This window comes from Ictalurus punctatus, chromosome 6 (assembly GCF_001660625.3).
Source record: "Ictalurus punctatus breed USDA103 chromosome 6, Coco_2.0, whole genome shotgun sequence".
NCBI classification, from domain to species: Eukaryota; Metazoa; Chordata; class Actinopteri; order Siluriformes; family Ictaluridae; genus Ictalurus; species Ictalurus punctatus.
Window position 1 is genome coordinate 13,144,379 of NC_030421.2, and position 17,605 is coordinate 13,161,983.

Consider the following 17,605-nt stretch of genomic DNA (forward strand, 5'->3'; position numbering starts at 1 on the left):
GCAAATGTGCTAACCTCAGAGCCATCGTGACCCCCTGTAATGTATTTAATGCAATGTGAAAAAGTAGACACACATACACAGTGGCTGAGGAAAGGCAGTAGTTCTGCACTCTCACTGACTGTCTCTTTTTTTTAACCACCTCCAAGCATACACACCCAGAATAAATGCACCACATTGCATTCAGGCCTTGTGAGGCCATGTTTAAAAGTTTTCATGAGTTTAATTTCTTTCCCGGGTCTAATAGATCTGCCACTGTTTCATTTAAGAATATTGGATATTGCAAATAAAATAGCATGATGAGGTGTACTGTGAAAGAATTCATTCAGGGTCTTGAAAGTAAATTTTAAGGGGTTTTATATGAATCTAATCTGTAGTGAGTGACGTAATGTCTGCAAGTAGATCCTGTTTTTCAAAGGGTGCCTGTCCATGGACATGCAGGGAATGCACTTAGACCTTTTTTTTGCTTTTAACTTTAATGGAGGGTAAGATCTGGTGTCCGTCTTCCATCGTGAAAGGGCCTCTGTCTTCTTCCTTGTGCTCATCACTGTTAGTATTGTCTCTCATGATGGACAGGCCTGGGGCTGATAATCTGGCTGAGGATGACCCATAATGCACTGAGATGCTTTTAGCAGCCATAGACATAGATGTAGACTTTATACCTGGACATTTACAAACAGGGATGGTGGGTTGTTGGACAGCAGTGGTTACAAAGCAGTATTATCCTTTATTGGATTCTACAGGATTTCATGTGTGAATTTGTGATCAGGCCACTGACTAAGCAGCAGTTGTACAGGTTTTCTGTATAGGATATTTGTTACTTTGCTACTGGTTTATTGTTACTTTGCTTACTGGTTTATTTGTAGACATATGGAAGAATACGGTGGCTTAGTGGTTAGCACGTTTGCCTCACACCTCCAGGGGGGTTCGATTCCCACCATGGCCCTGTATGTGCAGAGTTTGCATGTTCTCCCTGTGCTGTGGGGGTTTCCTCCGGGTATTCTGGTTTCCTCCCCCAGTCCAAAGACATGCATGGTAGGCTGATTGGCATGTCTAAAGTGTCTGTAGTGTATGAATGTGTGTATGTGATTGTGCCTGTGATGGAGTGGCACCCTGTCCAGGGTGTACCCCACCTTGTGCCCGATGCTCCCTGGGATAGGCTCCAGGTTTCCCTGTGACCCTGAAAAGGGTAAGTGGTATAAAGGATGGATGGATGGATGGATGGATGGATGGATGGAAGAATATTTTAGATCTCTGTTGAAGCCTGTGGTTCAGAGTCGCTAAAAATAATTCACATTGTTGGTTTCTTGAAGTTTGACTTCAAACATTGTGGGGTATGCTGTTATAGGAAAATAATCAATGATGCAGTGGTGGAATGCAGCCAAAACTGAAGTAGAGTTACTGTTATTTTCCTATAAGATAGTTTTTGTTATCACTTTTATAAGTTATAAAAGCTAGAAATAGCCATTCCCTCACCAGCCCCTCTCACTTTTTTCTCTCTCACACTCTTAAAATTACTAAGACGAAAAATGCAGCTTGTTTCTGAGAAACTGCAAATGCCTTCCATCCTGAAGACTTTCCCATGCCGGATAATTTAGCTACAGCTTTATCTCAGACTCTGACAAAGCGCTGACACTGGAGACTCCTTCCAAACATGCACAGTGAATGTCATCTTGCAAAAAACTTTACCATTTCAGCAGTTACACACGATGATTTGTTCATTCAGGAACAAGTTCATTCATGGAGCGTCTGGCATACAAGTCACTGTGTAACACATTTTGACCAATCAGATTAGACAATTCAACAATTCTGTGATATAAAATATTTGCATTTTATACTAGATTTTTATATTTTACACTATATTTATTATATAGTACTTTTACTTTATGTATTATACAATCGTGAAAAATAAGTACATCTCATGGAAATTGTTGGCTTTTTTAACTCTGTAACTTTTTGGCATGATGACACCACACACCTCATTAACAAAGGGAACAACAGACATTACATATGAGATTTGTATATAACCCCAATTCCAAAAAAGTTGGGATGCTGAGTAAAATGTAAATAAAACCAGAATGCAATGATTTGCAAATCTCATAAACCCATACATTATTCACAATAGAACATAGAAAACATATCAAATATTTAAACTGAGTATATGTGTAGCATTTTAAGAAAAAAATAAGGGAATTTTGAATTTCATGGCCACAATACGTCTCAAAAAAGTTGGGACGGGGCAACAAAAGGCTGGAAATGTTAGTTTTGCAACTAATTACGTTAATTGGCAGCAGGTTAGTAAAATGATTGGGTATAAAAGAGTATCTTAGAGAGGCAGAATCTTTCAGAATTAAAGATGGGACAGAATCTGGATGGAAGAATATGTTGCTCTAAAACCTGTATATACCTTTCAGCATTGATGGTGCCTTTCCAGATGTGCAAGCTGCCCATTCCATAGGCATTAATGCACCCCCATACCATCAGAGATGCAGGCTTTTGAACTGAGCGCTTATAAAAAGCCGGATGGTCCCATTCCTCTTTAATCCTTTAGTGTGATAAATGTAGGTGTACTTACTTTTTTCCCATGTGACTGATCTTGTTTTTTTTTTTTTTGTTAATTTAAATTGTGTAAATTGCTACAAAATGTCAATTTTATGTAATTTGACAGAGTGTACCAAATTTATTAATAGGCAGTTTCAAAGATTGAATTGAATGTATGCTTTTCCAAATGCGTCAAAAAAGCCAACAATGAATGAATGAATGCCTTTTATTGTCACTATACACATGTACAATGAAATTAAGAGCCACTCCTTTTTGTTCCGTGCCAACATGTACATAAAATAAACAAGATAGAATAAAATAAATAAATATAACAGCACGAAATACATAAAAAATAAATAAATAAATAAATAAATAAATAAATAAATAAATAGTACCGGGGGGTGGGGGGTACTATAAAATGCACAGTTCTGAGACTCTATATACCTATACTGTGAAATCAGTATGTGTTTAGAATGGTTATAGATTTTGGGGAAAAAAATATTATTAAATCTATTAGTCCTTGCTCTGATGCACCTGTAACGTCTCCCTGAGGGCAACAGATTAAACAGATCAGAGCCAGGGTGAGAGCTGTCCAATTTCCATGGGGTATACTTATTTTTTCACATGACTGTATAGTGGCATCCCAGATTTATGAATCTTTATAAATATTATAAATATATTAAGGTTAAATTTTAAATTCCTAACACAGGAAATTGGAAAAGCCATTTTATTTAAGTTTAAGGCTCAGCGTACATGCAGGATTTGATTCGCTTACATGAGAATCCAGTTACGACTCTCGTCATAGAATTACTTTCTGGTATATGATACAGTATTCAAGAATGATTCAAAATGAATCCCCAAGCAGCCGTGCTGATTAACTAATCTAAAAGATGTTTATCGATTACTGCTCTGAAAAAGTAAAGGTTACTTTCAAAGAAAATGTCAAAGGAATGCATTCCTTTCCTTTCACACTTCAGCTCTGTTAGATGTTGATGGATACATATTTAACTGTGTATATTTTTGTTAGCCAGTCAGTATCTCTCTCTCTCTCTCTCTCTCTCTCTCTCTCTCTCTCTCTCTCTCTCTCTACTCCACAGTTCGATTCTGATCTCTCTCTTTCTTCCTGTCCTGGTCAAATTATCCTTATCTCACCTCTTGTCCCTTCATTACGTGGAACTGGATCCTCTAGCAGGTTGTAATTGTGGAAAACGGGTCGAATTATAGATTAAAATATTTTTAAGCGGTACTCAGTGGTGCGTGAAACTTCTACATGGTCCTGATGGTGCTTTCATGCAGGACAGGAACTGTTAATCCAGATATGCTTGTGGATTGTTGTTTACTATATATTTTAGGCACAATTCAATATTTGGGTATATTATTGGCATAATTTTGTGAACCATATGGAAAATAAATTGTAAAAAAAAAAAAAAAAAAAAAAAAAAATCTTACATAGATGTGAGAAGAATGCTACACATTATTGTTGTTGTTTGTTAGTAGTGGTAGTACCTCTGAATTATTAATAAAGAAGGAAAGATATACAAGTTATACTGTAAGAAGACAACAGGGTTAGTGCTATATCATTATAGTCTGAAGTTCATCCTGCCTATTAATATTAAACCAGAAGATACCAAACATACTGAAAATTCTGGCACCCTGGGGAAAACCAGCACATCCTCACACCTCACATCACACACACACACACACACACATCCATTCTGAATGCACACACATTCCACTCCGGTGCTTTGAAGTGCACATTTCAGCAGTCAGGGTTATGTGCTTCTGATGGATTTATGTACTCTGTATATAAATGTGAGCAGAGTAGATTTTTCCAGTGGAAGCTTTCTAAAAATACTGTCATCGTACAACACGCTGATGACTGGGAAAATGTTGCTCATTGTTGTGGATTTGACAAAAAAAAGGCTATTTATAGATATGAAGAAATGAATAGTCAAGTGTCACCCAATAAATGGAATATTCCAATGAATGTATTTTTTTTTTTTTAGCATATTTAATGGGTTTAACAAAACAGATTTGCACTATATGGCTAAAAGTATATGAACACCCGATTAGCATGTGCCCTTTCCAAAACCATGGGCATTAACATGGAGTTTTTCATCCACGACAGCAAAATGCGGTTGAGAACTGTATGCCGTAAAGCTGATTTAAATAGCTTTGAAATTACATGACTATACATATTTGAAAACAGTGCAAACAAAATATTATTTTAATATGTTATGATTCACGTTTAAAACATAAACCTGCTATTTTTATTTGTTTCTCTGGTTGCATGCTGGATTGACTAGAGGTCACTGAAATTGAAGAAATGAATAGTGAAGTGGCACACCCAATTAATGGAATATTCCAAAGAATGTATTATTTAAAGCATATTTAATGGATTTAACAAAACAGATTTACACTATATGGCTAAAAGCATTTGCCCTTTCCAAAACCATAGGCATTAACATGGAGTTTCCTCTTGTAGTGTTCATTCAGCTACAAGAGCATTAGTGAGGTCAGGCACTGATATTGGGGTGCAGTCGGTCTTCCAGTTCATCCCAAAAGGTGTTCACTGGGGTTGAGGTCAGGGCTCTGTGCAGGTCACTGGAGTTCTTCCACTCCAAGCAAACCATGTCTTCATGGAGCTTGCTTTGTGCACAGGGGCACTCTCCTGCTGTAAAAGGTGTGGGCCTCTTAAGGGAAATTGTAATGCTACAACATAAAAATACATTTTATACAAATGTGTGCTTCAAACTTTATGGCAATAGTTTGGGGAAAAACTAAATATGGGTATGATGGTCAGGTGTCCACATACTTTTGGGTCATTCTTTCTGCATTAGTTTGACAGCTAATATTCTAACTGTAGTCTAGCAGTAGCTACTTTACTTACAGCATCACTTTCCTTTCTCTCTTTACGTTCTGACAAATTTAAAATGTTTGTTACTAAAGATCTCTGTATGAATAATTATTTTAACCTGAATATACAGAGGAACGATTTGGTGCAAGTGAAGGCTAAACATAAATACGGAGAGTATCGTTTAACAGGATAATGGAAAATTCATGGTGTAAATGGGATTAGTTCCTGGAAGTGCCTTTGGATATCCACTCGGTCCATAAGAGTATTGATGGAAGGATAACCAAACAAAAGCAGCTCTATTTCAACAAGTGATGGTGGCTGGTTATGTTTTTATTCCTAGTTATAAGATACATAATAGGAACCTGCATAATACACAATTCAGCAATGTCTTTTAAATGACTTCTCGACAGAGATCATCCTAAACTAAAGCTATAGTGTGAGTATTCAATGATTCAGTTATTATTGAGATATAGTTAAAAATATGTTTGTTTGTTTTTTTTGTTTTTTTTTTAAAAGTCTAAATCGAACATAAATCCAGCTAAAAATGGTTAATGCTCTCCCGAAGAAGCTGCCTACAAAAACCTCAGTCAATGGTGTGCACTGTTTAAGATACAAGATACACTATTTAATTCGCAGGTGAGTCACTCACGGTGAAAGAGATCTTTAAAAGTGCATTCCTAACATTTTTGCTTTAAGTATAAAAACCCACAGTTATTTTAATAGCCTAGGAAAAGTTCTATTCGAAAGGATAACCGAGTTCTTGGGTATGCTTTCTTGAGGTGGCTAATTAAGCTACTGTTAAATTCACTTTAGATTATTGAAAGGGAGTTGAAAACTTGCAAGAGCTCCATATTTCCTTTTCGTTTGGCACATAGTTGTTTTCTTCACTCCTTTTACCTGAAAACATTGAATTATGATTAACGTCTTGCAGGTTAGCAACATTTCTGATGTTTATTATGTAAAAACATACACATGTTGAAAGGAGTCTTTAAATCAAAGCCGGTTTTCGACTGTGCCATTACAGCGATTTTTTTATGCTTACTTGTCACACTGTACAAAATCTCCCCCCCAAAAATTCTGTAACAGATAACGTGATAATGCAATAACCTGCTCTTCAGGTCATATTATATGATGAAGCTCGTCTAAGGATAGACCTATGACGAAAGAAAATGATTACGTTCTTCTAAGGTCACATCAACAGAAACTAATATTCAAAGTGAGCTTGAGGTAATAAGGATATTTTTTTCTGTACATTAGTATGTTTTGTTTATGTTTTGCTTGTCACCTGCACCATGTAAGTATTTGCGGCTGTTCTGTGAGTTTCGTAAAATCCTTTGCTGTGGTTTTTAGATGATACGAGCACTAGGAGAGCTCACATTCTGAGATTTTAAGTCAAAGGATTTCGGACACGTCATCATGTGTCTTTGTCACATCATGGCGTCTAAAATCGCAGATCTCAACTCCGAAACCAAAGAATTATTTTACGATCTGCTATTTTCATCCACGATAGCAAAATGTGGTTGAAAACTGTATGCTGTAAAAAGCCGATTTAAATAGCTTTGAAATCATACGACCATACGTATTTGAAAACATTGCAAACAAAATATCATTTTAATATCATATTATGATTTACGTTTAAAACATAAACCTGCTATTTTTATTTGTTTGTTTGTTTGCTTGCTGGATTGATTAGAGGTCACTGAAATCATTGCATTGAACTACACATGTTCACAAACCCGATGCTCCCTGAGATAGGCTCCAGGTTCCCTGTGACCCTGAAAAGGATAAGCAGTATAGAAGATGGATGGTTTCTATTCTATTAGATTTTGCTATTTTGTTTGTTTTTCCAGCAGGGCAGTTTGATGAAAACCACCAGCAGAGGGCCATGTAATAAAATGCAACCTACACTAGAGTACATTGATTAAAACCTGATTCATTTCTGGAGTGCATAGTGCTCATCATCAACAACCAGAAGTTAGATTCTTCTGAAATAAATGTGAACCTAGCTGCATCACTGTATACTATGTAAACTGCAACACTGTCCTGTGATATTATCCATCCATCCATCTTCTATACCGCTTATCCTTTTCAGGGTCACAAGGAAACCTGGAGCCTATCCCAGGTATCATCGGGCACAAGGCGAGGTACACCCTGGACAGGGTGCTAATCCATCGCAGGGCACAAACACATACACACACCCATTCATTCACTATGGACACTTTGGAAACACCAATCCACCTACCATGCATGTCTTTGGACTTGGGGAGGAAACCGGAGTACCCGGAGGAAACCCCCGCAGCACTGGGAGAACATGCAAACTCTGCACACACAGGGCAACAGTGGGAATCGAACCCCCAACCCTGGAGGTGTGAGACGAACGTGCCTCTGACATAATCATCATAATAATAATCATAATCATAATAGTGTTGTTTACTTAGAAGCAAGTACAGAAACATCTCCAGTTCTGAATGAACACCTAGTGATTGTCCTTCTACCACATTCTATCAGTCTAAATGTTAACACTAGGATTTTTGCACTCTTGTTTATTAGGATGTGGTTTGAGAAGAAGCCTATAAAAGGGAAAACTCTAGCCGTGGGCGGACGAAGACGTTTAAAAAGGTTCAGGTGCGCGTAACCGCGTAACTAGAGCGCGCACACCGGAAGCGGCGCGCAAACAAACGCGTGTGCTCGTCCACGCTGCGGACTTGTGACAGCACAAAACACGGAGGAACAGAGAGATGGACCCTGTAGTATTCTGGTGAAAAATAAACGAAGGAGACAGTTGGAGCTGTGGGTGAAGTTGATCAGGAGTTAGAGGATTTGTCATTCCGGTGAGTAGTGCTTCTCTCCAGCTCTCTGCGTCAGGGTTTGTTTTGGTTCAGTGGCTGAGGGTGTGAAAGCAAAACAAGTCAATGGGACTCGTGGAAAGTCAGTAAACACGGAATGGAGAAGGTTGATGCACTGCTCGCTCTGAGCTCTGGCAAGATGTTTCTACAGTAAAATTCTCAGTCTGAGTGTTCACTCTGCTGGAAAAAAAAAAAAAAAACCCTCATAGAGTTTGTACTGGTTATAATGGGAATTGTATTGGTTTTAATGGAAACTGTAATGGTCCCAGTAGGTCTATACTGGTAATTTGTTACCTCCTATTGGTGGCATGCTACGTCTAGTGGATACCATTAAGGACCTATATTGGTCCAATGAAATTGTATACATTTTGTAACATATATATATATATATATATTTATTTTGGAGCCTGTGCTGCCCAAAATGTTGAAATTATCCATCCAGAATAACAATAATTCGGTTATGAAAAGGTGTAGCATTCTTATTATTTCATGTATTATTATTATTATCATTATTTAAAGTCTGTTAGATGCCTTACCATCTGCGTCACTTTCTAATATATATTTTTGCCATCCTTTATCTCATCTCCTGGGAAAGGTCAGGAATGATCCATGTGTGTTAAGTCGGAATGTGTTAAGTCCATGCGATGCCATGTATGCATGGTTCGATGTCACGGTCAGTTCACGGTTATATCATATATAGCCGTGGTCAGACTGGACCTCCGGTGCCCTTGGCGAGTACAAATCGATGGAGGTGGGTGCATGAAATTCATACACGCTAGAGAGTGTGTTTGTGTGTGCAGGCAGGTGCATGAGTCTTTGTACTTGAGGAACTCTTTGTTGGTGTGAACAGATTTGTTTTCTGAAATATTGTGAAATCAGCCTTCAAATTGCAGGAAGACAAATGTATTTTAATGTATATTTATATATAGTAACATAAAAACATAGGTCTACTCTGTAGCGTACTTCATACTTTGAGACTCGAAGGTGTATTCCCACCTTGCTCCCAGTGTTTCCAGGATATAGGCTCGGGATCCATCACGATCCTGACCAGATTAAAGCATTTACTGAGGATTAATGAATGAATGAAATATACAGTCCTTTCTTTTACATCAAGCTGTGTGTGTGTGTGTGTGTGTGTGTGTGTGTGTGTGAAATCCATGACTTTTCCTTTTTTCACTATAGTGAGATATACTTTGTCTGGTGATTGTGGATCTTTTATTATTATTATTATTATTATTATTATTATTATTATTATTATTATTATTAACTAAAACAAAGCAATAGAAAAAATAAGTCATGGACACATGTCATGGACAGTGTGTGTTAAGTCCATGTTTTACTATGTGCATAATCAGTATATAGAAAATTATAATTGAATCATTCTAACTCATAGCATTATTACAGAAATACAATTTAAATAAACAAATAAACAAATAAATAAATAAATATATATTATTGTAATTCTGTAATGAGTCATTTTATATATATATATATATATATATATATATATATATATATATATATATATATATATATATATATATATATATATATATATATATATATATATACTATATAAAAATCCATTTTTATATGGGCACCTTTAACGAAATTCATGCGTTAATTTGAACTCCTACTGTTTCGTCTCTTTTTATTTTAACAAGTATCAAAAATGTTATTGATTACTTTGCACTGAATTGATGAATATTGAGTTCTTTAGTAAAAATAACTGTAGATAAAAACAATTTATTGATGATATATATTATATATATTTGATATATATTTTAGCTTTGCTTAACCCTTTCGTGCATGCTGTTCACACTTACAGAGAGTGAACTTAAGGATGCTTTTTTTAAAAGGAAAATATAATATGCACATCACCATTACTTATTTAATATACATCATTACTGTGATTTTGGTTGCTTTCTAGACTATTTGCTAATTTGTCATATTTCTGGTAGATACCTTCCTACACAAAATCCCAAATTACATTAAAAAAAATGGTAAAAAATAAAAATATAATTGTGCCACTTTGTGCCATGCAACTGCATACGTTATTTTTTTTCAAGAAAATTGCTAGACTTTATTCAAACATATATATATATATATATATATATATATATATATATATATATATATATATATATATATATATATATATATATATATATATATATATATATATATATATATATATATATATTTATTTATATATTAATCATTTTGGTTATCAACATTAAATATTTTACATTTTACGAATTTCTGTTTATTTAGGGAGATTTTTTTATGTTGTTTAATGTTTTATCCATTTACCGTTTAATATACGTAATATTTACATTTGTTCATATTCAATAAAAAAAGAATGTGGACATGTTTTAGGTTTTCAATAATTTATGCATGATCCACTACACATATTGTCCCCCCCCCCATATTATTCAATCCATATTTCCTGCATTGATTACATGAACATAATAATCTTCCTCTATACTTCATTATTTCTGGGTGATTCATTCTCATTAAAATTCTTTCCAATTTCTTATCTATCCAATGTTGCATGGATACAAAGCAAAAGTGTAATTAATTGTGATATCTTAATATCATTACACCGCTATGTAATATCATTAGTAACTAACTGTAATACCGTTGCAGTAATAATACTAGCTGGCTGAGTTACTCACTGAGGCATGATCAGCTATTGTGCCGTATACCTCTAGCAGAAGTGTGTTAGGACTCGAGACTGTCATGCTGAAAGCCATGAAACGTTCATGCAGAGAGGAAATCCACAGTGCAGGTACATGACATGCAGTATGTCGAGGAACCTGGTTTTGCTTCATGTATATCCAGTGTAAATCATTTGATTGCACATGTCCGGGCAGTGATAATGTATAATAAAGTAATACAGACCCAGCTATGTAAAGAGTGACAGAAATGCATGTTTTTAGAGCAGCGTGCATACAAAAAGAATAGAATTACAGCACTATATCCAAACCTAATTTGTGATTTTGATAACAGGAAAGCAGTGAAGCAGCACAATCCCTCAAACAATGGATCCAAAAGAATATTTTAGCGATGAAAGGATCCTTGCTGGAGTAAAAGTGCATTCTGGCTTTAAGAGCACAGTAGCCCACACAAGACCTCTCATGATCAAGGAGTCCCTCGGGTCCTGTTTATCTGACGGTGCTGAGGGAGCTGAATATCACAGCAATGAGGATATAGCATATAAGTTGGTTTTGCGTGTGTGTGTGTTTATGAGAAAAGAGCAAATGCTGGAAGATATGGCTGGGGAATATGCTGATATAATATCAAACATAGAACATTTTGAAACAGTACGATCATTAATATATTTTCATAATTACAACCTTTGATTAGAACAGATTAGATTTCACAGATTTGTGCAGAAATATTTTTTTCTAATTTTCCGCGTTAAATAAATGTAGAAGTTCAATGAAAGTATTGTGAAATAGTTGTTGTTGTTGTTGCAGGAGTACTGTTTTGCTGGCAAATCTATATATTCTGACATAATATATCACAGAAGTATCGTGCTATATATATTTTTTTTTAACAAAACTAACACATGAAGTCATTTTGTCACTGTTTGTCATGTCAGAACCTTTTAAGCACCTTTTTTTTTCTATCTACCAGAGAGTTCCCATTTATTAGCTTGCAAGTAATTTTGCATTTCTAACTCCAGCGTTGATCCACAGTGCCGCCCGGTCTGTTCAGCCTGTGATACCCTTTTCAGTAAGACCTTGACATCTCGACATCCATGAAAGTTACAACGTTCTTTTGATGATCTATGCAGCGTCACAGTTGTTATCCGTGCGCTTGTTAATCACTTTCAGGAAGACTGAAGCAGTGATTTGACAGATCACGCTATTGTTTGATGGATTAGTCTGCTCTTGCCTGCCAGGAGACCCCGTTAGCTCGGTTTTGAGAAATGGGCTGTCGGATGTGTTTCCCGAGCCCAGATTCATGCCCGTTAGCATGGACGCTTTCAATTATGGGGGCTTTTCATGGAAGGTGGCGTCACATGTTTGTGTATCAAATAACCCTAAGCGACATTACATTAGCCGCCATGATATTAGCCGCCATGATATTAGCAGATGTGTCCTTTGTTTTCACCCAGATGGTTTTTAAGAGAGATTGAATTGGGTGTCTATGAAATGTGGTAATGACAAGATGGAGGATGCAACGAAGGCATGCATGAAGGTCATTATGAGCCGTCTGTAGTCTTCAGGCTAGGGGTGGATATTTGGTACATTTGATATCACAGTCATGTTTTTTTCTTTTTTAATCGGGATCTATGCAGAACGATAGCAAGGGCTTGACAATTTAATCAGTATTGTTGTTATGTAGTTTCCAACATGTAAGCTATTGATTATTATTGATGCAACACCTCAGTAAGGCTTCTCTTTCTGTTTCTCCAATGTCAGCATGTCAACCCAGCATACTGCTCTCACTAACACTCATTTAGTGTCCTATAACTGAGTAACTGGACTACAAGCTAGAAAAATTCCAAACCGATACTCCGTCCTCCATTTTGATGAAGTAACCAGTACGGATTATAGCAAATCATGAACGAGCTATACATTTACTTTAACATTTTAGCCTGCCTTCGATTTTTAGCCGTGTGTCTACATTTTAGTCCAAATACTTGATTTTCATTTGCTGTAGTTTAACGGTGTCTCATTTCTACTGGTATACACACACCACTGCTACCAGTATGACGGTTATAAGCAAAAGAGATGCTGCAGGTGTGAGGAATGCCCTGTCCCGTGATGTTGTATTTGTGTTCTCTCAGGTGTGGAGATCACTTTCAGCATGCTGAATGTTCGTGACTCAAGTTACACGCTTTACTCTGCATGTCATTTCTTACCTTTGGCAACCTGTGAGTGGCTGTGACCTGTTTAAGTACTTAGTCTTAGTCAACGCCTCATGCGGGCCTTTTTTGGGAGGGGGAGCGGTTGTTAGCTAGTCTTCAGTCCAGCTGTTTAATTACTATATCATATAATTAGTATAGCATATCATAGTGTAATTTACTATTTAAAAAAACAAACAAACAAACATGGCGTTTTGATGGATTTATGGCTTTCCCATGAGAGTACAGTCAAATGTATCTAATGTCTAATAGATATCTAGACTCTAATAGTTCTAAATGTATCTACTAGTTCTCGATTTCTATCTAATATTTCTTATGAAATAAATGGAAGTTTTTTAACCCTATTTCTGACATTTTTTAAATATGTTGGCAGTGCATTCTGCTTATTGTAAATGCTTGATATAAGAAAAACTATCTGGCAATACAAAAAGACTGCTTTTGAAATTACTTTAATAGAAATAGGTTTAATCTTAGATTTGTTTTATAGTAATTAATAATGAGTAGGGGGGGCACGGTGGCTTAGTGGATTGCCTCGCATCTCTGGGGTTGGGGGTTCGAATCCTGCCTTGGCCCTGTGCGCACGGAGCTTGCGTGTTCTGCCCGTGCTTCGGGGGTTTCCTCTGGGTACTCTGGTTTCCTCCCCCAGTCCAAAGACACACGTTGTAAGTTGGTTGCGTTGCATTTCCAAATTATCTGTAGTGTATGTGAATAGGTGTGTGATTGTGCCCTGCGATGGGTTGGCACCTCGTCCAGGGTGTCCCCCGCCTTGTGCCCCGAGTCCCCTGGGATAGGCTCCAGGCTCTCTTGTGACCCTGTGTAGGATAGGCGGTATGGAAAATGGATGGATGGAAATAATGAAAAATATTAGACAGATTTCCTTATATAGTTAATATATTTTTGTTTAGAAATCATTTTATGCAGCATTTTTGATACAGTTGTTTGTTAAGATAGTAGTATATAGTATGAATATATCTCCATATCAGAGATATAACGGTGACTAAAATAACCATTCTGTTCAATTTGATCTCTAAATGCTAAGTCTGTTTATTACGTTTTTATATTCGTTAATTGAGAATGAAATCAAATGATTTTATGTTTAGTAAAAAAAATAAAGTCTAATCTGAATGGATTTATAAGGTACTTTTTACAAGGGGACTGTCAGAGTTGCTTTGCGTGACTCCACAGTTTCCATAAAATCAAATGCTGATCTCAGTACAGTGGCATAGTGGAGATGGGGGCTGGGGCTCAGCATGCACAAAAATGAATGAGCCCTATAAAAGTCACTATGAGCACTCATCTGTCTCTCCATTAGAGCGAGTGCAGCTCAGAGCGAGCCACGTCTTCATCCGCTCTCTTTGTTCACCTCCAGCAAACTCGACACACATCTAATAACACTTTTCCCTGCAGCAGAGCGTATAAAAGCGTCCCTCGCCGTCGTACATTACTTATGATCTTTTTCAATTATTTAGTGAAGTTTGTGCTTCGCATTAGCTGCATGACTGACCTGCACAGGATCTCACTGCATGTCTGCCTGGGGATTGCAAGGTTGAAGGTTTTTCTTTTGAGAGAGAGAGAGAGATCATCTCTTATCTGTTGAATACATCTTTCATTACTTTAAAGAACAGTGTTTTCGAAATAACTAACAAAAAAAAAAATGTAGAGGGGATTTGTGCCATGCTTCCTGGTCGAGGAAAACACGGCTTTCTTACACAAAGCAGGGAGTACCGTGTCAGATTTTGATGCTAATCAGCTCCTCTTGGGCCTCATTTCAGTGTCTTGCTGAGCAGATGTATTCAATTTGTCTTTCCAAAGGCTTCTCTTGCACCCTGCAGTGAACCTGCTGCCATTCTCTATTTCTATACTGCTATCATAGTGCATTTTAGCCCAACATGATTAGAGTAAATAACAGTAGCATTTTGTATTTCTGCACTTTACTTTAATGTCTTGTTTAGGACAATTTGTATTTATGATACATATATAAACCTTGGAAGTGGTGTGTAGGAATAGTGTGTTAGTTATTTCTTTGTTTTTATTTTTTCTCCTTATAGAGAATAGAGAATTAGCCTAATATGATCATGACTGAATCTGTGTGAATATAAAATCATTTTTGTGGTATGGTAGTTGATGTTTAATAATTTCTTTCTTTTTTTTAACGTCTGTATGCGCAGTGGTGTTCTTTAGAGTGCTTCCCAAGAGTACACTGAATTTTTTTTTTAATCCCCTGCTGAAAAAGAGCAGTGCGAATAATCCGCTTGCATCTATTCTCTATTTATCTAGAGATTTGCCTTTTAATCATTTCTTTTGTATTTTGTGTTCAACATAGTCGGTGCATAAATGTAGTTAATTAAATAATAGTGAAATGGATGCTTGAAAACGTGGACATTTAGTTTAATGTGTTTTAAAATGGAACAGAAGATCCCTTCTTTACATATACTCACCATTCACTTTATTAGGAACATGTGTACATCTGCTCATCAGTGTAGTTCAATCAGCCAGTCGTGTGGCAGCAACGCAGTGCAGAAAGTCATGTAGATCTTCAGTTAATAATCACATCAGACATCTGATTGGACTTTGACTGTGACATAGTTGTTGGTGCTAGACTAGCTGATCTCCTGGGATTTTCACAAAACAAACAACAACAACAAACAAACAAAAAAACAACAACTGTCTGTAGAGTTTACACAGAATGGTGCAAAAAACATCCAGTGAGCGGAAATTCCGTGGGTGAAATCAGAAAGAATAGCCAGACTGGTTCCAGCTGACAGGAAGGCTATAGTAACTCATATAACTACTCTTTGCAAACGTGGTGAGCAGAAAAGCATGTCAGAATACACTACATTATGGCAAATGGGGAGAAGAGCATGTCGGGTTCCACTCCTGTCAGGCAAGAACAGGAATCATAGGCTACAGCGTCACTGAAATATGCTCGCTGTATGTGTATATATATATATATATATATATATATATATATATATATATATATATATATATATATATATATATATATATATATAAATTTATTTTTTTTTCACACCGTTTTTGTATAAACTCTAGAGACTGTTATGAGTGAATTCCCAGGAGATTCTGAAATACTCAAACCAGCATGTTTGGCACCAGCAAAGTCACTGAGAGCACTTTTTTTTTCTTTCCCCCATTGTGGTGTTTGGTGTAAACATTAAAGCGCACTTATTATGGTTTTGAAACATACCTAATTTTGTTTTAAAGGTCTCATACAATAGATTTACATGCATCCAAGGTCAAAAAACAATTTAATGTGCTCATAATTTAAACTGCAGCATTACCTTTTCCCCCCAGTGTCACAAACGACTCGTTCAATGATCCGTTCTAAAAGATTCATTCTAAACTCCTCCTTTCTGAGTGCATACTCTGCTCTGATTGGTCAGATGTCCCAGTCTGTTGTGATGGGTCTACCGCTGTCAGTGAGTCTGGAATCACTAACGACTCGTTTCAGCTGTTCAGAATCGGTTAATTCTTTTGGGAGTCAATAACTCAGTTTGTCGTGTGCTTTGATTGTTTAAACTTTGCAGACGTTTTTACATTCACAAACAGCTCTATAACACACTACATGAAAGGTAATATCTGAAAAAGCATAATAGGTGCACTTTAACCGAGGCTCTTGTCCTGTATCTGCATGATTTTAGGCATTGCGCTGCTGCCACATGTATGATTGTGTGTACCTATTAAAGTGGCCAGTAAATGTACATTTACTCTGTTTTCTATTATTTGTTCCTGCATGTTGGACTTATTTATTTATTTTTTTAACATTGGACATTCTGCATTGTCACAGATCAATCACGTAAGAAGTTGAGAAGAAGCGTGTTTGCTTTCCTCTTTGTGCACATCGACTGACCCAATTTCTCTTAGGTTACATGGCCAGTCTCTATAAAGAGCAACCCTTCCTGCCTAACTTTGAAGTAGGAGGCTCACATAATTGTGGTTTGAAGTTTTATGCCCCATGTCTAATTACATTTCCTGTCAGGTTCATCCTGCATCTGTTTACAGCAAGACATCTTCACAGTTTTATCAAAGTTTCTTTTTTTTAAGAATGAATGAATAAACGAACGAACGAGTTAATCTTATCTTAAGTGTAGGACTTGTTTTATGTGTTCACTGCTTCATCCAAATTCCAGTGCTTTAGGACCTGACTGCTTCGCTTTTAACAATATTGCCTCCTTTCTTTTGCATGAGACATCAGAGACATGAGAGGCATCTGTCTGGCCATGGTTTAACCTTATTTGTTATAACCATGTATATACAGTAATAAACAACTGTCCTTTGAGAAACCATATCTTCTATTCCCTCCATTCTCTGCATTTGTCCTCTGAAAAGGTTCACACCATCCCTGTCCCCCAAGACAGAAGAAAGAAGGCAAATTCTCAGCCTCTAAAATCCTAATTAGCTTGTTTTGCCTTTGCACCATGTCAGGCTTTAGAATTCAAGGGAGTCAGGTTGTGCCCCCCTTCT

At 36.6% G+C, this 17,605-nt stretch overlaps 1 protein-coding gene and 1 long non-coding RNA gene across 2 annotated transcripts in view; one reads left to right on the top strand and one right to left on the bottom strand.

The window, feature by feature from the left end:
* Positions 1-8,002: 8,002 nt before the first annotated feature.
* lypd6 (LY6/PLAUR domain containing 6) overlaps positions 8,003-17,605 on the top strand; it is a 39,327-nt gene continuing 29,724 nt past the window's right edge. The window contains exon 1 of the mRNA XM_017470867.3: positions 8,003-8,226. The gene's annotated coding sequence lies outside the window, so the exon portion shown is untranslated. The remainder of the gene's footprint in view (positions 8,227-17,605) is intronic.
* On the bottom strand, positions 13,531-16,657 carry LOC128632913 (uncharacterized). Its single transcript, XR_008396546.1, has 3 exons — positions 16,423-16,657; positions 15,559-15,732; positions 13,531-13,932 (listed from the first exon to the last, which is right to left on the bottom strand). It is a non-coding gene; the product is annotated as an uncharacterized LOC128632913 (long non-coding RNA).